This window comes from Protopterus annectens, chromosome 7.part0 (assembly GCF_019279795.1).
Source record: "Protopterus annectens isolate FY-2018-M chromosome 7.part0, PAN1.0, whole genome shotgun sequence".
NCBI classification, from domain to species: Eukaryota; Metazoa; Chordata; order Ceratodontiformes; family Protopteridae; genus Protopterus; species Protopterus annectens.
The window spans coordinates 780,824,509-780,847,116 of record NC_056739.1 but is presented as its reverse complement, the minus strand read 5'-3'; the positions used below and the strand labels follow the sequence as shown (position 1 = coordinate 780,847,116).

The 22,608-nt window shown below is 41.6% G+C and overlaps 1 long non-coding RNA gene across 1 annotated transcript in view; it reads left to right on the top strand.

The window, feature by feature from the left end:
- LOC122806685 overlaps window positions 1-22,116 on the top strand; it is a 494,362-nt gene extending 472,246 nt beyond the window's left edge. The window contains exon 3 of the long non-coding RNA XR_006365538.1: window positions 21,889-22,116. This is a non-coding gene — a long non-coding RNA (uncharacterized LOC122806685). The remainder of the gene's footprint in view (window positions 1-21,888) is intronic.
- The last annotated feature ends 492 nt before the right edge of the window (window positions 22,117-22,608 follow it).

Sequence of the window (22,608 nt, the reverse complement as noted above, 5' to 3'; positions counted from 1 at the left end):
TCGTGCACTCTCCCAGCCTTGCTTCCTGAATTGCTCCACCATAAAACTCTGTGTTCGGGCTGCACCACTATGCTTACACAGAGATTAGCTTTGTGTAAGCATTATTGAATTACCCCCTAGTTTAAATATGTAATTAAGTTCAGAATACAAATAAAATACACTGTAAAGAAAATAAACCACAATATACAAAACAGAAAAGGGCAATGAAGCAAAACAAAATAAAGAAAACAAGAACAAACCTTTCCTTCACCTCAAGCTGTGTCAGAGTGTGAGTGGGCATTTCCAGTAAATCTTTTTAACAGTTAGGTGGGAAAATGCCAGTGTCCTCTTTTTGCTTCATTGTCCTTCATTTTATCTTAGTTTTTGTTGGAGCATGATCAGAAATAGTTAGTGTTGAAGCTTTCAAGTTAAATGCAGATGTTCCTGTGAAATGTAATCTGATTCAGCGTGTGGGTTGTTGGATCTGAATGGATTTGACCTTTGCATTTCATATCAAAGTACTTGATCTGAGAGGTCTGACTCCTCCCTACCCACATTTCCCATCTCCTGCATGAATTACCACAGATCTTGTTTGCTTCTTGCCTAACCAGAGCTCCATCCTGTTTCATGATATCTGAAGCTTTTGTTCCTCCCTGTTAAGATATTTAGGCATGTTAGTAAGATTTAATAGTGTTAGGGTTTCTGATAGATATATATAGTGTAATTATATATTTAATGTGTTTTTCCTAGTAGTTTTGGTTTGTTTAGTGTGTGTTTTTAGAAGTAGTTTAAGATGGTACTTTGTATTAAGATAGATATTTAAATTTTTTCTAATGTTGGAAAAGTCTATTGGCTTCAAGAAGTTTTCCTCTTGTCGGCATAAAATTCTACCTCAAGACCCACATTCACAATGTGTATATTGTCTGGGGCCTTCCTACTTACGGGGCTCTTGTACTGTTTGTACTGCTATCAGCACCACGGCCCTCCAAGGAAGGAAAGAGAATCTTATTTTGAAATGGGTCCTTCCCCCTCAGACAAGGTCTGAAATGTCTTTGGATCTGAAGGAACCCCCTACTTCTCTTTCCTCTAATAGAAAAGGGAAAAAGAGAGAGAAAGGTCAAATTAAAAAGAGAGAGAGGGAAAAAGACAGATACAGACCAAAGGATAAACCTCAGTTCAGACACCCAGAGAAGAAATCAGTAGACTGTTTGGACAAATAGGTTCTCCAGATTCCACGGCTATTGCAGATCCAGCTCCTAAGATATCAAGGCAGTCAGATCTTACTGTCTCCAGGATACAAACTCCCTCCTTGAAAATTTATTTTTCTCCAGGGACAATTAGTCCAAATCTTCATTCTCTCATTTTTCAAAATATTCCCTTTGAGGCCTACTTTGATTGCTTCATCTTTGAAATCTGGTCGATCCACTAGGAGTCTTACCAAGTTATGTGTCAATCAAATGATGAGAAAGTTTTTGAAGACTCACATTCAGCTGAGAGATTTCCTGGCTCCATCCCTGAGGAAAAGACCAGAATCAGACCCTTTTACTCTGACCATACTACTTTCAATGCTGTCTCCATTTTTAGAGCTGGTGCACATGAAATCCATTCTCCCCACTGTACCAGCTTTGGTGCCAATAGCCATGGAGACTTTGGCTTTGAATTCTTCCCCAGCTTTCTTGACACTGATACACTTGGGTCAGGGCAGCAGTGGTGGAGGTGACCCCAGGATTTTCACAGCCATCCCTACCACTTGGGGCTTCTGCTCTGGATAGCTTAGTTTCATGGTCCTCCTCAGAGCCGTCCACTCTTGCAGTCAGGAAGACTACTGATTCTGCTGTTATGGCAGTTTGGAAGTGTCTCTCCCTTGGCTTTATTGGCTGGGTCAGCTTTCAAGGCTGTGAATAGAGCCTCTGTTGAATCAAGATGGCTGATACATGTACAGAGTTTGCATCCATTCAGACTCCTTCTGAAACCTGCTCCTTATTCCTCTCATTCTGGTAGATAGGGACAGATTGATCCAGTTAGCTTTGAGACCACACAACATTCAAGCTCCACTTCTGACTCTGAAGTGTCTCCTTCAGAAGTCCGAAAGCACATCCCCGAAAGAGGACTTGCACATGGAAGCATATTGACTCTTCTCCTGAGTCAGTCACAAAAAACACCAACTTAGATGAGGGATAAGGCTCCCCAAGGTCCCCCCTGAAGACATCTCCATTAGAGGCATCCTGGAATTAATGAAATGGGAGGAATGGTGTACTGAGGCTCCCTCTTCTGATGAATTGGAGTCAAAGAAAGTTTCTCTGTTCACCCCTAACAGGGAGTCTACATTGCTGGACCTACTAGGGAAATGACTTAAACTTAAGTGAATTTTGCACTGCAAGCACTGAACTATCTAGCACACCTGACACATTTTCAGTGGGATTTATTCAAGGGGGTTTCATATTCCCTGGCAGGTAACTTACCATCGATATCTAGAAAACTGTGGATACCAAGTTGTTTACCCAACAGTCTTCCTTGAATGTGGCCATGAGACTGCTAACTAATAGAGCTGATGGCACAGAAAGAGCAGCTGGCAGAGGTATTACCTTGTGACATCATGCCAGAAAGCGTCTCTGTGACTTCAATGAAAGCTTTAAGATGTTCTTCATAAATGCCTCCATGATGGTGCCACCTTATTTGAACCAAAAGTAAAGAAAAAGCTTAGCCAGAGTGAGCAAGATGGTAAGAACTTGTCTGCCATAGGAATCAATTTTTCAACTCCTCAAAGATCCTTTTCCAGGAATCAAAGAAAAGGGAGAAAAATATGGGTCTAGAAATCACAAGGTTTTCACCAAGACATCCCTGGAGATAGGCTTCCCAGAGGCAGAGGTGAAGGTAATTCCATGGGAAGTCACCCTCAGGGCAGAGGCAGTCTACATGACCAAGATTTCTGTGGACCTTTCACAGAGAAACGTTATCAGCATCCCTGAACATTTGCCCGACTGCTGCACTCTGGAGGCAGTAGGGGGATGCTTCTTCTTACACTCTCTAGCTTGGCAAAATATAACTTCTGATTCTCATGTGCTAAAGATCCCATAAGACAAAGCAAAAGATTTCCGATACTCCACCCAATAACTTGGAATCTGTGGCAACAGAGTTTTTAAGATTGCTGGAGTAGAGTCATCCAGCCAGTCCCCCAAAACCAACAAGGCTCTAGAGTCTATTCTGGATTCCTTTTGGTTCAAAAAAAGACAAGGGACCTCAGACCAATATTGGATTGCAGCAATCTGAATCAATATCTAAAACAGACAAAATTCTGAATGACCACCGTGCAGTCCATTCTACCCCTGCTAAGGAAGGACTATTGGATGAACTCCATCGATCTTCAGGATGCCTACTATCAAATCAAGATCCAGTGACACTCCAGGATATTCTTCCATTTGTGCCTGGAAGCTAATTACTGTCAGTTCAGGGCACTGCCTTTTGGTCTTACCACAGCCCCCCGGGAGTTCACTAAGATAATGGCAGCCGTCACAGCTTACCTCAGCCTACAAGGGATCCAGGTCTTCTAATACGCAGACAATTGGCTTCTAACTGCTACCTCCAGGGATCTAATATTCCTTCTAATTCTAGCAGCTCACTTGAGTATTTCAATGAACTCCAATAAAAGCAAGATATCCCCTTCTCAGACCACAGAATTCTTAGGCTGCCACATAGACACAGTACTTCAGATAGCAAAACTTCCCTTGACACTAGTCAAACCCTTAAGTTCTGTAGCACTCCAACTGAAGAAAAGTCCCCAGCCCCAAGCTTGACCCATTCCAAGGATTTTAAGACTAATGGATTCCTCTGACTCTGGTTCCTTTGGCCAGATACCACATGACTGTTCTACAGTGGAGACTAGCTGTAGAATGGTCACAAAAGCTACATCCTTTTCATAACAAGATTCACTTCTTTGGTCTGCAGAGACCATATTCGGTGGTGGATTTCATCCAACACAGTTGTTCAGGGCAGAGCATTTCATCTTCCTGCTCTCATAGCCTCAGCCTCCACAGATGCTTTCCTTCTCGGGTGGGGGGCATTTCAAAGGGACTGTGTCATCAATAGAAGCCAAATTTAATGTCAATGTCTTGGAGTTGAGGGCTGTCCTCCTTACTTTGCTAGCATTTATGACCTCCTGCCCACTGATGTGATTGTCATCCACTTGGACAAGATGTTGGTGGTTTGGTATATCACCAAACAAAGTGAAACATGCTAGTGCCCTCTTTGCTGGGAAGCCATGAGAGTTTGGAAGTGGGCAATTTCTTTGAAATGCTTTCTGGTAGCAATGCACATATATGGGACATCCAATATTCTGGTGGACAAATTGAGCAGAACTATACTATTGCCTCATGAGTGGTCTCTCAATACAACAGTGGCAACAGAGAGTTTCAGCTGCTGGGGCCAACCTTGCTGTGACCTTTTTGCTTTGTACCTCAACAAAAAAAGCAGCAGTTAATTCATCCTCATTCCTCCATAGTGGCAGTCAACAAGAGATGCTGTAGTCCATCTTTGTCCCCCAGGTCTCCTTTATGCCTTTATGCCAATTCCCTTCATCACCATGTTCTTTCAAAAAGCTATGGAGTGCAAGACCAGGATAATCCTCATTGCCCTGTTCTGGCCTCAGCAGGTATGGTTCTCCTTTCTTTGGCCTCATCTGGAACACCCAGTATGGGTTCTGGATCCATTTCTGGATCTCGTCAGTCATCCATCCAGGGTACAGATCTCAAGGTCCTAAAACTGACTGCATGGTTTCTCCAATTCTAAAAATTGTCAGAGATGCTACACTTTCTTCCCTCATAGTCTATATCATGTCCTCTTCTTAAAGGGACTCAACCAAGAAGATTCGCAAAAACAAACATAATCATTTTTCTATTTGGGCCTGTTCAAAGTGACTAGACCTTTTCTGCACTCTTACCTAAAGTTTGGAGTTTCTGTCGAAACTGTTCAGGACTGGCTCAATTTACTGAACAATAAAAATCCAATAAATGGCCATGTCAAATTTTCATATAGGGTGCAACAATACACCTAGTGCTTCCCTCAAAGTAACCAAAGCTTTTCTTAGAGGAACTTTTTTTATTGCAACCCCCAGTTCGTAATCTGATACCACCCTGGGATATTACTATTTTACTGTAATCACTAACCCAAAAAACCCTTTGAGCCAGCACCATATGTAGATGCAAATTTCACCTGTAGAAAGCTCTTTTTCTGGTTGCCATTATATCTTCAAATTGTGTGTCAGAATTACAGGCATGCTCTTGCAAATCTCCTTTCCTTATTTTTCACAAGAGTAGAGTGTCACTGAGAACAAACCCTTTGTTTCTTCCCAAAGTAGCTTTGGAATCTAGTTAATCTACAATTAAAGAATAATTAGTGCCTATTTTACATATTCACATAAGGCACAACAATATACCTATTGCTTCCCTCAAAGTGACCAAAGCCTTCTTTAGAGGAACATTTTTATTGAGACCTCCAGTTTGTGAACCAGTCCCTTCCTACTTTTTTACTGCAGTCACTAACTCAAAAACTCTTTGAGCCTGCAGCATCTGTAGATATAAAGTTTCTATCGTGGGAAAGCTATTTTCATGGTTGCCATTACATCTGCAATAAGTTTACTATCAAAAAGCAGAAAGTCAGTTAAGCGACAGACAGCTGTTTGAACATGGTATGTGTGATATTTAGAATGTCGACATACAAGTGACTGTCAGTTGATAATATCGTAAACAAGGAAGCATGTCTGGAAACGGCAACTGTCGGCATTAACATCAACAGCACGTTATCGATGTTGCTTCATCTACCATTGGACCTATTTAATATTCATGAGTCAAGTATATTCGTCAGTAACATCACTGTTTGCTCTTTTCAATGTCACATTTTTGATAGTAATCCTCTCCAGTACATGTGTCAGAATTACAGGCACTCACTTGCAAATCTCCTTTCCTTAATTTTCACAAGAATAGAGTGCCACTGCGAACAAACCATTTGTTTATTCCCAAAGTAGCTTTGGAATCTAATCTGAACCAAAAGATTGATTTGCCAGTCTTCTTTCCAAATTTTACTAACAAAAGAGAACACAGTCTACATATTTTAGATGCCAATAGACAATTCAGATTCTATCGCATTCAAGAGTTTCAGAAAATCAGATTGGCTGTTCATATCCTTCTCCAAGACAAAGCTTGGACAATTGGTATCTAAAGTAACCGTATCAAAATGGTTAGTAGACTGCATTTCATTTGTTTAGAAATCAAGAGGCATGTCTTTACAATCAAAGCATAAGGCTCATTCTACGAGGACAATAACAAGTTCAACAGCATTTGCAAAAAGATTGCCTATCAGTGGCAAAGTGACATATGCACAGCAGCAACTTGGTCTTCAACTCATACCTTTGTATCTCATTATAAATTAGATGTGCAGTCCAGGATTCACACATCTTTTGACCTTGCTATACTCAGGAATGTCATTCTTTGAGCCACCAAGGTCCCTGTTGGGTAGGTTGGGGATCTGTCCCTCATGTTGAATAAGACAAAAATTGACAACATCAGATATGAAATTTATGCACTTACCATAACAATAGATCCGTGTTGTCCTATTTTCATCTGGTTCAACTCCCTTCCCTCCTTCCTCTTGCTAAATCATCACTTATTCTTTCTAGAGATCGCTTAGACCTCATATGGACCCTGTCTGATTCTTTGTATCTCTTGGCTTATATAGTGGTTTCTTTCTTTCCATCTTTATTCTTTCCTACATAATTCATCACCAGTTGAGGGCACCAGCAAACTTGATCTGAGGTAATTAGGCAGGAGAGGAGAATTGTGGGTAGGGGAGGAGTCAGAACTCTTGGATACAGGTTGGATCCAACAACCCACATGTTTAACTTGATGAAAATAAGGCAACATGGAGCTGTCATTATAGTAAGTACATAACTTTTGTTTCTATCTAGTCTAGCCCAAATATTGTACCTTGGGGAATAAAATGTAAATTATGTCCAAATTCCTACTACTGAATTCTTATCTTCCATAAATGTCTTGAAAAATCGACTCTTTTGTTGTATTGTCCCTTGTCAGTCCCCCCGATACATCCTCACTATTATAGGTTCATAGGTTCATACTAGGCTATCTGCCCTAGGGCATTTATAAGCCTAGCCAGAGGGTGTTTGGCTTTCGCCACTCATTTTAAATTAATTTTGCTATGCCCTTTTTCAAGGTTAGTATACTGTGCCTCTGTCTAACAGTGACACAGAAGTGATACCCGGGGTAAACCTACGATCTCCCATCCACTCATCAAGATTCCTCTTGAAGAGAGTCAATGAGGGACTCTGCCTAACCTGGACTGGGATTTTATTCCAGAGTGAAGGGAGCCTCTGGGTTATGAATCTGTCCCTTCAGCATGTCCTATTTATTTCAGTGCTGAGGTTCAAGTCTCGAGCGCGTAGCTCGATGGGATTTGGATTTTCTGAGGTGCAGCATGTCCATTAATTCCGGGTTGGACATGGCTTTATACGTCAGGTACTGATCGCCTCTGAGCAGGCGGTATGCCACTGAGTAGAGCTGGAGTTTCTTTAACCGGGCAGCATATGGCATCTGTTTGAGCCCTATGATCCTCTTGGTGAGGTACTTTTGGGGTCTTTCCCGTTGCTGCAGGTGTCTGGTAAGGTACATCCCAAAAAGGGCATTGTACTCAATTATGGGCCTGATGAGGGATGAGTAAGGAGGCACGATGACCTCCCCTGATCTAGATGTGAATCCCTTCATGATTAGGTGGGCTATATAAAATGTTTTTCTAACCACTTTGGCCACGTGGTTGTCAAATGAGAGATTGCTATCAACTTGGGTCCCCAGGTCCCTAATTACTTCTTCTGTACTTAATGGATTACCACCTATGTGGTAATTTGTGGGCACTTTGTTTTTGCCAAAGGGGATGACTATACACTTTTTGGCGTTTAGCTTGAGGCTATGGCTCTGGCACCAGTTGTCTGTTTCTATGAGGCCCTTTTGGAGGATGCTTGTGTCGGCTGGAGAGTCGATTATGGCACCCAGTTTGCAGTCATCTGTGAACTTAGTCAGCCACATTCCTTCCATGTTGGCCTGTACCTCCGAGAAATATATACCGAACAAGAGAGGTCCCAGGACTGAGCCTTGGGGGACGCCACCTGTAACTGGTTTGGAGTCTGACATGGCTCCAGCAATTCTAACCATGTGGGTTCTGTCCTTGAGCCAGTTTGCAACCCATCTAGTGACATAGGGGTTTATATTTAAGCTGGTGAGCTTATCTATAATGCCCGAGTGGGGTATTGTATCAAAGGCTTTTGCGAGGTCCAGGTAGGCTGTGTGGACCACCTTCCCCTCGTCCATGGCCTTGGTGACTGTTTCAAAGAAATCAACCAGGTTTAAGAGGCAGGATTTGCCCTTAACAAAGCTGAACTGGGTAGGATCCAGTGTCTGTAGGTCCCCAATATCTTTATTTATGAGGTCCATGATGATCCTTTCCATAGCTTTGCAGACAAAGCTAGTCAGGCTTATGGGGCAATAGTTTCCAGGATCCGTTGAGGCACCACCTTTGTGGAGAGGGACCACTGTTGCTGTACGCCACTCTTTGGGTACATATCCTATAGTAAGGCTGAGATTGAACAGTAGTTTTATGTTTGGGTTTAGCTCTTCTTGGAGTTCATGTAGGACGCAGCCCGGGACACCGTCTGGTCCCATTGATGCTGTGTTTTTTGCTTTGGAGAGGGCAGCTCTTACCTGAGCATCTGAGATGTCAGGGGGGCAGCACTCTGCTGGGATAAATATTTGCCCTTTTGGTGGGGAGGGGGGGAGAAGTTTGCGCTGAACCTGTCAGCTAGGATGTTGGCAATGTCTGTGGGTTCAGTGTATTTTTTGTCATTTTGGACTAATTCTGAGTATATCTGGGAATTCCCACCCAGGTTCCTAACATAACTAAAGAAAGCCTTGTGATTAGCCTTAGTGTCCTGTGCAATTTTTCTCTCAAAGCTGGCCTTAGACAATTTTATGAGTGCCCGTAGTTTTTTTCTAACACTGATCAGAGATACTTTCCCTTTTTGGGATTTTGCTCTATCATGTAGTAGCTTCCTCCTCCTTCTATTGTATAGTTTGTTTATTGCTGGGGTCCACCAGACAGGACGTCTGCCTTTGGAGGATTGGGTCTTGGTTTTATTTGGGATTGCATGATCCATGCATTCCTGAAGGTGTTCATAGAATGCGTTTATAAAGGATTCTGCGGTCTGGGCCATATTTTTCACAGGCCCGGGGGCTTTGAAGGATTCCACCTCGGTTTTGAGGAGTGTGAAATTTGCTTTAGAGAAGTTTTTCATTGTGGTTTTCAGGGCAGGGGGTGGAGTCGGGATGTTGCAAATCAAATTCTATTATTTCTCCCAAAATGTTATTAATCTCCATAATATCAGTTCTCCATAGAATATATATAGGATTATAGGATCATAGGAGGTTACTAACCTAATGGCCTTGGTGCCCTTACAAGCCTAGCCAAGAGTTTATCCCAAAAAAGAAACCTCAGTCAGCACCAGTCACCCCCTGTCAGTGAGGGACAAAGGTGGATTCCCTGGGACAAATATGTGGCTTGCCATTAACTCATCAAGGTTGTGCTTGAAGAGGGTCAGTGAAGTACTCTATTTGACATGTATGGGAAGTCTGTTCCAGAGATGGGGCAGCCTCTGGGAGACAAACCTGTCTCTCCAGCAGGTTTTGTTGATGTTGCATATTAGATTTAGGTCTATCGAGTGAGTAATGCATGAGGAGTTAGACTTATGGATATGGAGCATCTCTAGCAAGGCAGGGTACAATATTGCCTTGTAGGTGAGACACAGATAAGCTCTGAGCAATCTGTATGATACTGAGTAAAGTGATAGGGATTTGAGGCTCTCCGCATTGGACATGTGTTGGAGGCCATGGATTCTCTTTGTGAGGTATTTCTGTGGCCTTTCCAGTTGGTGCAGGTGTTGGGAGAGATACATATCAAATGGGGCGTGATACTCAATTATGGATCTAATGAGGGAGGAGAACAGAGAGGTAATAACCTCATTTTTTCTGGATGCAATCCCTTTACTTATGAGATGAACAAAGTAAACGGCTTTTCTGACCACTGTCGCCACATGATGGTCGAATGTGAGATTGTTGTCAACCTAAGTACCCAAGTCTCTCACCACATGTTGTGTATTTAGGAGGCTGCTGTTGCTGTGGTAATCAGAAGGGGCCGTGTTTTTGCCGAATGGTATGATGCTATATTTTTTTGCGTTTAACTTCAGGCCATGACTTTGGCACCAGTTATTTGTAGCTGTGAGACCCTCTTGCAGTATGTTAACGTCATTTGGGGAGTGGGGATGCACAAGCCAGTGCATTTCTTTGCGCCGGTCCCAAGCCTGGATAAATGGGGCAGGTTACATCAGGAAGGGCATCCGGTGTAAAACCTCTGCCAAATAACATATGCGGACAACGATACAGATTTCCATACTGGATCAGTCGAGCCCCAGGTTAACAAAGACTGCCACCAGTACTGTTAGCCAACAGGGTGCTACTGTTGGCCGAAGGAGAAGAAGAGGGGGAAGGCATGCCCAAAAGCAGAAAGAGAAGAGGAAGGTTAGGGGTGTAATAGTGAGGGTAGGAACTTTGAATGCTGGCAGTATGACTGGTATAGGGAGAGAGCTAGCTGATATGATGGAGAGAAGGAAGGTTGATGTATTGTGTATGTGGAAGAGACTAGATGGAAGGGGAGTAAGGCCAGGTGTATAGGAGGCGGGTTCAAATTGTTCTATCATGGTGTGAATGGGAGGAGAAATGGGGTAGGGGTTATCCTGAAGAAACAGTATGCCAAGAGTGTTTTGGAGGTTAAAAGAGTGTCGGATAGAGTGATGTTTATGAAGATGGAAATTGATGGTGTAATGATGAATGTTGTTAGTGCATACGCTCTGCAAGTTGGGTGTGCAATGGATGAGAAAGAAAAAGTTTGGAGTGAGTTGGATGAAGTGGTGGTGAGTGTACCCAAGAGTATGTGACTGGTGATTGGAGCGGATTTCAATGGGCATGTTGGTGAAGGGAAAAGAGGGGATGAGGAAGTGATGGGCAGGTATGGTGTTAAGGAGAGGAATGCAGAAGGTCAGACGGTAGTGGATTTTGCAAAAAGGATGGACATGGCTGTGGTGAATACATATTTTAAGAAGAGGAAGGAGCATAGGGTGATGTACAAGAGTGGAGGAAGATGCACACAGGTGGATTATATCCTATGCTGGAGGGCCAATCTGAAGGAGACTGGAGACAGTAAAGTGATGGCAGGGGAAAGTGTAGCTAGGCAGCATAGAATGGTTTATCTGTAGGATGATGTTGATGATCAAGAAGAGGACAAGTGTGAGAGCAGTGCCAAGGATCAAATGGTGGAAGTTGAAAAGGGGTGAGTGTGAGGTGGAATTCAGGGAAGAGTTAAAACAGGCACTGGGGGGGCAGTGAAGAGTTACCGAATAGCTGGGTAACTACAGCAGAGATGGTAAGGGAGATGGCTAGAAAGGTTCTTGGTGTGACATCTGGACAGAGGAAGGAGGATAATGAGACCTGGTGGTGGAATGAGGAAGTACAGGAGAGTATACAGAGGAAGAGCCTGCGAAGAAGAAGTGGGATTATCAGAGAGATAAAGAAAGTAGATAGGAGTATAAGGAGATGAGGAGCATGGCAAAGAGAGAGGTGGCGAAGGCTAAGGATAAGGCATATGGAGATTTGTATAAAAGGTTGGACACTAAACAGGAAGAAAAGGACCTGTACCAATTGGCTAGACAGAGGGACCAAGCTGGGAAAGATGTGCAACAGGTAAGGGTGATAAAGGACAGTGAGGGAAACGTACCCACAAGTGAGGAGAGTGTGTTGAGCAGATGGAAAGAGTACTTTGAGGGGCTGATGAATGAAGAGAATAAGAGAGACAGAAGGTTGGATGATGTGGGGATAGTGAATCAGGAAGTGAAACAGATTAGCAAGGAGAAATTACGGACAGCTATGAAGAAGATGAAGAATGGAAAGGCTGTTGGTCCAGATGACATATCAGTGGAAACATGGAGGCGCTTAGGAGAATTGGCAGTGGAGTTCTTAACAAGATTGTTTAATGAAATCTTGGAAAGTCAGAGGATGCCTGAGGAGTGGAGAAAAAGTGTTTTGGTACCTATTTTTAAGAATAAGGGTGATGTGCAGAGCTGTAGTAACTACAGAGGGATAAAACTGATCAGTCACAGCTTGAAGTTATGGGAAAGAGTAGTGGAAGCTAGGTTAAGAAGGAAGGTGATGATTAGCAATCAGCAGTATGGTTTCATGCCAGGAAAGAGCACTACAGATGTGATGTTTGCTCTGAGAGTGTTGATGGAGAAATATAGAGAAGGTCAGAAGGAGTTGCATTGTGTCTTTGACTTTGAGAAAGCATATGATATCGTGCCTAGAGAGGAGTTGTGGTATTGTATGAGGAAGTCAGGAGTGGCAGAGAAATATGTAAGAGTGGTACAGGATATGTACGAGGGTAGTGTGACAGTGGTGAAGTCTGCAGTGGTAGTGACAGATCCATTTAAGGTGGAGGTGTGATTACATCAAGGATCAGATCTGAGCCCTTTCTTATTTGCAATGGTAATGAGCAGGTTGACAGACGAGATCACACAGGAGGCCCCATGGACTATAATGTTTGCAAATGACGTTGTGATCTGTCGTGAGAGTAGGGACCAGGTTAAGGATACCTTGGAGAGGTGGAGATATGCTCTAGAGAGAAGAGGAATGAAGGTCAGCAGGACTAAGACAGAATATGTGTGTGTGAATGAGAGGGAGGATAGAGGAATGGTGAGGATGCAGGGAGTAGAGTTGGTGAAGGTTGATGAGTTTAAGTACTTGGGATCAACAGTTCAGAGTAATGGTGAGTATGGAAGAGAGTTGAAGAAGAGAGTATAGGCAGGGTGGAATGGGTGGAGAAGAGTGTCAGGAGTGATTTGTGACAGACTGGTACCAGTAAGAGTGAAAGGGAAGGTCTACAATTGGGTAGTGAGACCAGCTATATTGTATGGGTTGGAGATGGTGACATTGACAAAAAGGCAGGAGTCAGAGCTGGAAGTGGCAAAGTTAATGATGTTAAGATTTGCACTGGGTGTAAGAAGGATGGACAGGATTAGGAATCAGTATATTAGAGGGTCAGCTCAGGTTGGACGGTTTGGAAACAACGTGAGAGAGGCGAGATTGCATTGGTTTGGACATGTGCTGAGGAGGGATGATGGGTATATTGGGAAAAGGATGCTAAGGATGGAGCTGCCAGGTAAGAGGAAAAGAGGAAGGCCTAATATAAGGTTTATTGGCGTGGTGAGAGAGGACATGCAGATGGGTGGTGTGACAGAGCAATATGCAGAGGACAGGAAGACATGGAAATAGATGATCTGCTGTGGTGACCCCTAATGGGAACAGCCAAAAGAGAAGAAGAGTGACAGCACCCTTATGCCATTGTATTGTCCTCCCTTGTCAATAGCCCTTTACTACCCCAAATCCATCATTTTTATCTTTTTTTCCTCATCTATCACTGTTGGAGCCCCTCTAGCAATGACTGTAATTGCTCCTCTTTTCTCTATCCCTGGTATTCTGCTGAATATCTACTCTGAAATCCTCTCTTTGTCAAATTCACATGCTCATTTATTTCTAAATGTATCATCTGCGCAATGCTATTTACACTCTGCATTTCTTAATATAATTGACTATTCTTTCCTTTTTATGTACACCTGTAAGGCCATTCACACTCCAGGATAATATGGACAGCATAGTCATCATAATAAAAACTACTGTTCTCACCTTTTATACATGAAAGTTTTTTGGAATGTGTATTTCCAGATTTTATGTTACATGCATATACTAATGTTTGACAGGCTGATCTTTTGTACACTTGTTTCTTCTCATCTCCATTTGAATCTGTGTCACATTTTTCAAGACTTTTTGTTTTAATGAAAACCCTGAAACCAACGAAAAGAAAACTAAATACAAAACATCCCATCCTCTACTAACTTAGAGCAAACACAAAAAACTATGTATATCTTTAAAATATGAAGTTTAACCTCCAGAAGGGAACAATTGCACCAAACTGATGGATGCATCTAGAGCATTATCTAATGTAAAATTAAGGTTATCTATGCTGCAGCCTGTGCTCCAGCTTACTTACAGATTACTGTTTGTTGTGTTTTCTATTTCTCTTCCCCTCCCAGATATGAAAAATGGCTTGTATGCTTTCAGAAAATATTAATTTTTGAACCCAAGAAAAAAGTGCACTGGTTATCTTTAAATAAAAGTAAATTGTACACTGTTCTATTAATTGCATTAAAGTATTAAGGTTTTTAGGGATGTTGTTACCTCTTATTCAGTTCCATAATTTCATACTTAATTTTTTCACTGAACTGCTTGCAATTGTACCTTTAAAATGTACATCCCCCTCACCAAAGAATACTCAGAATTCTCAGCTTGTCTCCATGGAAATTTACTAAGCAATGAGTCTTTGTAAATTTCTGTCAGAAAAGAATGCACAGTTGCCTTCAGATGCAGACATCTTGACTGCACTGAACATTTGCCAGTGGAAAACAAACAAGCTAATATCTTTGCAGGTATAAGAAGCTTAGGATGTGCATAACTTTTATCATTTTGTCTTATTTTGAAAGCCTACAGACTTACAAAACCACGTGTTTACAGCTTAAATAAAAGGTAGCAATCTAGATATTCACCCTTGTAAAATAAAAAATGAAAATATCCTACTTTTACATATAATATAGTCAGTGTACTGTTACACTCCCCTCACCCCAGCAGCTCAATATCACAGCATATGAACATTAAACTTGCTTTTGTCCAGCCTTTTTCTCTTGTTATACAGTAAAACCTATATTTCTTATTACTAAGAAAAGTATTTGTTTAGTTTATTATCTTTAACACATACAGCAATCATTGACAAGACTCCCCCACATTTAAAATACCCCTGACTACACACTACATAAAATCGATGTAATGTATATAACATGGATTTATATCATGAAATGTTTTATACAAATACTAAGAACAAAAATTGTTTTATTTACAGTTAGTTTTCTCCCTTTTAGTGCCCTTATAAAAGTTCATGATATAAAGTTTGGTATATACTTTACAGTCCACTCACAAGTTAAACAAAATCAACAAAAGTCTAGTGTTTTCCAGTCACTTTTTATGCAAAACCATATTCAGTCATGTGATTGATGCTTTATAGTTTTCCATTTATTCGCTAATTTCAGAGTTGCTCCTCTTCTTCCTGTTCATCTCCATCTCCCAGTACTAGACTCTGGTTCAAGTCCAAGGTATTGCTGATTCTTCTAGCCAACTCCTGTGCTTTTTTCAGTCTGTCAAGCATTTTCCTTTGGAACACTGGAAAAGTTTCACTGGCAAAGTCTTTCTATGGACCTTACCATCAGGTTAATGAGAAGCAGAGTCCCCTTTTGCTTGCTGACTCACTTTTTCTTGAATAAACTTTTATTTCCTCCATAGCCTGTCCTGCATCAAAAATGACTTTGCTCCTCCAGGAAAAAAAAACTTCGAAGAAAGCTGGATACAGCAGCTTGAATCTCATACTTGCCTTTTGACATTCCCTGATTGCTGAGATAAATTTGCTTCTCTTCTGTCTGGTGTGCAGTGAATAATCATTTTATACAAACACTCTGCTGTCTCCAGTTTTTAATACATTGCCCTTCTGCCAGTTTTGTCAGGATCAAGTCTTTCTGTTGGTATGCTTGCATCTTTCCTAATACAGATCATGGCTGCTTTCTCATGGCCAGGTTTGAAGCATACCTTTCAATTATCAAATTCTGTTGTGGAACACTGGTCCAGTTGCTTATTTGTGCTGTCTTAAAATTAATACAGTCTGTTCCCTCCAATTTCTCTGGTACAGCATAAAATCTAAGGATCTGATGGTTTTAATTTTCATTGGCTCTGATCATGGATACTACAAGTTCTGAAGATCCTCCCTTACCCATAATACTGTAGTCCCCCTCATTCCCCAGATCTCATTTTATGCCATTGTGAACAGATGTGGTTGGTGCAGATATCGAGTGTGCATTTTCAAAAACAATTTCCTTCCTTAGCCTCTTCCTATTCATCCAGAAGTCTCACAGAAGTGGATGTGGACAGAGTGATAAGGAAGTTCCTTTTGACACAAATTCAGATGGGATTTCTCCTAGTTCCTACTGTCACAGGTTTGGAGACCTTTACTTGTACAACCCCACCAGTTCTGGCTCCTTCTTCGATCCATCCTTTGGTTTTGGAGCCCTTGGATCTGAGACTCCTGGTGCCATCTCTTTTGGATTCAAAGATGCTTCTGTCTTTGGAGCCAATGTCTTCTCTGAGTGTGCCAGCACTGAATGCATTGGAGCTATATGGCTGTCTGACCCAAAGCTTTGTTTTCATACCTGAGGGGTTAGAGTCAACTCCGAAGTTGTCAGAGCCATCTCTGCCCTATGGAGCCTCGGCATTCGATATCTCAGTTCTGACTCCTGCCTCGGGTGTGATGTCCTCAGGTCGGAGGGAGCTGTCAGTCCAGAAGCATGCCTTCTCTGCGCCAATGGTTTGTTCTCCCTGGCACATTCTGCCTTTGAGCTGGTAGAAATAGTATTCTGATCTAGAGATCAGATGGCTCCTCCCCCCTCAGATCTTTCCTCTGGTTCTCATCTTTTTGTTGTCAGCCTCAGCATTCTACTGCACAAGGCAGCCAGCTCAAAGTCTCCAGGTGACCCCACATGGCATAATTATCTCTTCCAATACTTCTCCAGAACATCCTATCAAAGAAGTCCCTAGGAAGAGAAAGTGCAAGAGGAGGCACTTGGACTCCCCTCAGGAGTCAGTTACAGAAGATACTGATTTCAGTGAAGATGAAGGATCTCTAAGATCGCCACCTGACAATGTCTCATTTGGGGACATTTTAGAATTCCTGAAACAGAGGAGTGGTTGGATTACCAGCAACCCTTCTCAGCAAGAATTGGTATTCCTGGAGGCATTTGGTACTGGCCCATCTACTTCTTGGGTGCCTCACCCGCTGATGAGCTCATCAGTTTGATCTCTTAGCAGGTATGGAAGGACCCAGATTCTGTAGAGCTGATCCCCATGAGACCAGATAAGATCCTGGCACCACCAAAGGGAAGTGAATTTTGGAACAAAGGAGTACCAGTGGATGCCATGGTCATGGCAGCAGCAATCAAAAAAGAACTTGCGGAACATAGTCCTTCTGTTCATCCATTAACAGGGAGTCTAGGGTGCTGGACAGGTTTGGAAAGCATGTGCATGCATCAGTGACCTTTGCCCTCAGGTCCCTGAATTACTTGGCACACTTTACCAGATTACAGAGGGATTTGATAAAGGAACTCTCAAAATCCCTCTCAGTACTTCTGAGGTAGAGTCTTCTATTGCTTCACAGTTAGTAACTCTTCAATCTATTTCAAACTCTTCTTTGAAGCTTATTTCACATGTAGCTGAAGGAGCCTGAAGAGCATCAGGTTCAGGCATTTCCATCAGGAGCCATGCCTGGATGCATCTGTATGGTTTTGCGGAGCACTTCAAGTCATCCATCGTCAATGCTTCATTTGACAGAAATTCATTATTCGGCCCCAAGTTGAAAGACACATTCTCCAGGTGTGAGAAAGATGGTAAGATCCAGTCTGCTGTGGGCATATGTTTTTTGGCCCATTAAAGGACCTTTTCCAGTAATCAACAATGTGGTCAGAATATGTGGTTCAGGAAATACCAGAGTCCATTCCATGGTCCAGATTGAGAGAGTACTCCCAATGGCAGAGGTGAGAGCTGAAACGTGAGACACTGCCCACACAGCAGAGGACGCCTGCAAAATCAAGGGTCCAGAGTTTCTTTCTCTGACAGGCCCTATCAAAGCTTCTGATAGGAGGCCCAATTGTCCACATCTAGAGGAAGTCAGGGGTCACTTATCTGTGCACCAGAGAGCCTGGCTAGACATAACAAAAGATACTTAAGTGCAGAGAATTATTTCCAGAGGCTATATAATTCCTTTTTCATATCAACACCATTACAGAACAAAATTCACAATGTTCCACCCGCTCAGAGTAAAACAACAGCTTTGGAAATTCAAAAGCTGTTAAAAAAAAGTCATCCAAGAGGTCCCCCTAGACAAGTAAATTTCCAGAACTTACTCAAGATTCTTTTTACTGCCAAGGAAAACAGGGGACTGGAGACCAATCTTGGATCTCAACATTCTGAACCAGTCAGTTCAGCATACCAAGTTCTGAATGGTCACTCTTCAGTCCATTTTGTCCTTCCTGCACAAGGATGACTGGATGTGCTCAGTAGATCTCCAGGATACATACTATCACATAAAAGTGAACAGATGGTCCAAGCGATATTTGCACTTCCATCTGGGAGCCAGTAACTACCAGGGTGTTCACTAAATGTATGGCAGTAGGAGCAGCTCACTTCAGACTGCAGAGATTCCGAGTGCTTCTTTACCTAGATGACTGGCTCCTAACTGCCTCAACCAAGCATCTGCTGATAGCAGCTCGAAACTATGTACTCCAGACTTATTCCAATCTCGGCATTACAATCAGCCACAACAAATCTCACCTTTAACTGTTTCAGACATTAGAATTCTTAGGGACCATTTTCAACACGTCAATGACAGCATCTCTTCCCTTCCCGAGAGTTCAACCCATTTGTTTTAAAGTCTAAATGATAATCCAGAACTCATTGCTGCCTGCCTGCAAGATATTACAGATCCTTGGATCAATGTCTGCAGCAATAGCTCTACTTCCACTAACAAGAGACCATATGAGAATTCTCCAGTTGACATTAGCAACCCAGTGATCCATTTTATATCAACCTATGTCCACCAAGATCAACATAACTCAGACCTGCAAAAAGTATCTTTGGTGGTGGATTTGCTCAGGTCAAATATTGCAGGGTCATCCATTCATCCTCATCAGCTCAAGGCCATAGTGACCACTGACCACAGATGCTTCCTAGACTGGATGGGGGGCATTTCTTGGGGAAGACTGTTCAAGGCATATGGTCCCCAAAGAGGCTAACTTGCATATCAATGTGATGGAAATGAGAGCAATACTCCTAGCATTGCAGGCATTTCAAGACTCTCTTCCTTCCTGAACTATTGCAGTTTAAATGAACAATATGTCTGTAATATGGAACATCCACAAACAAGGAGGAACCAGATCTTACCCTTCTGTCGAGAAGCTATGAGAGTGTGGCAGTGGATGATCTCTTCAAATCAATTTCTGGCAGCAATGCACATAACAGGGAAATTCAGTGTGACAGCAGACAAGTTGAGCAAGTTCATTCTACTACCTCATGAATGGTTTCAACACAGAAGTGGTGGAAATGATATTCTGCCAATGAAGCCAGCCATAATGTGACCTATTTGCATCTCTCTCAAACAACAAATGCAGCAGGTTCTTTGCCCTAATCCCCCTGCTGGGGGAGTCACTAAGAGACACTGTCCTTCACAATTGTCCCCCAGATATCCTCTGTGCTTATCCCCCAAATCCCTTAATCCTAAATTCCTACAGAAAGCATCCCGATTGAAGAGCAAAGTCATCCTCATTGCCCCTTATTGGTCTAGACAGATTTGGTTTTCCTTCCTTTGGCCTCATCTAGTTTACCCACCTTGGATTCTGGATCCAATTCTAGACCTCCTATCTTAGGCGATAGATATAATTCACCTGGACATCTCAGACCTAAAGCTGACTGCATGGTTTCTCCAATTCTGTTGAGAGCCAGACAACCAAAACTCTCTTCTCTGGTGCACCACATTCTTTTATCTTCCCACAAAGCTTCCACTAGGAAGATTTACAAGAGCAAATAGAAAATATTTGTCCTTTGGGCACAACAACAAGACATGGACCCCTTTTCAGCACTAGTACATAAAATTCTTGAATTCTTGGCTTCTATTTTTAATGAAGGGGCTAGTCCATCTGTGGTTAAAGTTCAGTTAGCTACCATCTCCAATTTCCATATTGGAGTTGATAATTCTACATTGGCTTCTTCACATCTTTGTAAGGCATTTATAAAAGGAACCTTTCTACTCAAACCACCCTTCAAGGACCCTACTCCATCATGGGATCTAAATTTAATGTTACAGGCCCTAACTCAGAGACCCTTTGAACTAGCTGCAAAATGTGAATTGCGATATCTGCAAACCTCTGAAAAGCTATGGTGCTGAAGATGACCAGTGACCCAAAATAGTAGTAAAAAAGCTTTATTGTATAACACGTATAAAACCAAACTCAAACACATTAAAAGTTAAGTCCAAATCCTAGTAAAAGTTAAATCCAAATCCTGATAAGTGGTTTTATCCAAGAAATAGTGAACTTCATCAGTTCACTATTTCATGGACAAAAGCGCTTTTAATGTGTTTGAGTTTGGTTTTGTACAGATTATGCAATAAAGCTTTTTTACTACTATTTCAGGTCACTGGTCATCTTCGGCATCATAGCTTTTCAGAGGATTGCTTGTTTGTTTCTTTGGGCATTTACCAGTTTGTTAATTGTGATACCTGACTTGGAAAACTATATTTCTCATTGCCATAACATCGGCAAGAAGAGTTTCAGGACTTCAATCTGTATCTTCTAAGCCTCCTTATTTAATTTTTCATAAGGATAGGGTGTCCTTAAGAGCCAGTCATTCCTTCCTTCTTAAGTGATGTCTGGATCTGTCATTAATAAAACTATTAATCCTCCTGTATTCTTTCCAAAAATGTTTAACAAAGGTGAATAGATTTTGCACTTATTAGATGTTCACAGACAATTATGTTTTTGTCTACACAGATCAGAGAAATTTAGAAAATCAGATTATTTATTTGTATCCTCTTCAGAAACCAGACTGGGTCAACCAGTTTTGAAAGTAACTTTATAAAAATGGGTGACTGATTACATTTCCTTTGTCTATAAAATGTTTGGTCTGGTCTTGACAAAGTCTTTAAGAGCCCATTCAACCAGGTCCATGGCAACTTCATCAGCTTTTTTATCCAGGACTTCCATGGACAATATTTGTGCGGCTGCAACTTGGGGTAATCCTCATACCTTTATTACTAATTAAAAATTGGATCTGTCTTGAGGGGAAGAGCAGCCTTCAGCTCAACAGTACTCAAGAATATTCTTCCTTAGAGTCCACCCAGGATTCAGGTAGCTGGGGACTTTGATAGGGTGAGGAATGAATGGAAATTGACAACATCAGATGAAGTTATGTACTCACCATAATGTTCCATCTGTGTTGTCCATTTTCATTGTTTATCAACTCCCATCCCTCCAGCCCCCTACCCTGTCTTTTTCATGACTTCTGGAACAGCAGGAGAGGATTATAGCAACCAAGTTATTTCTATTTGTGCTCCAGATAGTGACTTTTTATAGTAAAGTAAAGATTTTCATTACATCATACAATAAGGAGCTTCAAACAAGATCTTGGGAATGAAGGGGACTACATAATTATGAGTAAGGGAGAAGCTTAGGAGCTTGTAGTATCCACAAACTGTGAAACAGCAGCCGAGTCAGATCCAAGGATCAGGTCCGAACCCATAGGTTGAGGAAGAATGAAAATGGACAACACAGATGGAATGTTATGGTGAGTACATAACTTCAGGTTTTTCTCTGTGTGCTCTGTCCTCTAACACTACTATTTTTTTAAACAGTTTTTCTTAAGAAACCTCATATTCAACCAGCTTTTTCTTCATGTCAACCTCTGATTTTAGCAGTTTTATCAGTTCTTCTGAATAGATAGCTAAAGCTTCTTCTATTTTTTTCCACTCTTTTGTTGTTTGAATTGATATATTCCTTCAGTGTTTCATTTATTTTAATCACCTCTGAGTATATTGATTTATTTTTTCATCTAGATTACTGGAAACCATCTCTTGAACTAGAACTGAAGCTTGAAATGTTTTTTGCTGAACACCTGCAGAATCCTTCCCAGTCACTCTTTTCTCTTCATCCCAACTGGTTGATTTTCTTTCAGGTTTTCCAAATGTATCCTTTGCTTGCATCCAGACAGTGTATTTACTAGCCAGTAACTGAATTTTACCATAAAAAAAACAAAATTTAATGCCACTCCTTTTCTCAGTTTCTGTTTTCACACTGGGAAAGCTGTAGTTATGTTGTTGATCAGTATGCAGCCATTTTGGAAGTCCCTAACTGTTTTTTTTTTTTACTTTTTACTTTGCCGGCACAGTATAAGGCCTACACTGTATATTAAATTTTTTATTTGGATGTTTGGACAGGAAAACGTTTTGATATTTCAGATGTTTTCAGATTATTTGAGGTGATTGAGTGGGATTATAGCATTCTGAATGCTTTTATTGCAATGTTGGTGCCATTTTATGTATTAAACATTTCTAACAGGATTGATTTCTTATGTTTGTACTTTATTCATTGTCTAAAAATGTATGCTGTTTCTAATCATTTGGAGCTGAAACAAGACTTTTTATAAGAACTGGAGGTCTTTGGTGCACTTATTGGTGCTTTGTACTGTGTTACTGAAACTGTCATTTTATTCAGTGCATTTTTCAGAATATTATCCCCACTGTAATAGACTTCAGATTACTGTTTAAAGGGTGAAT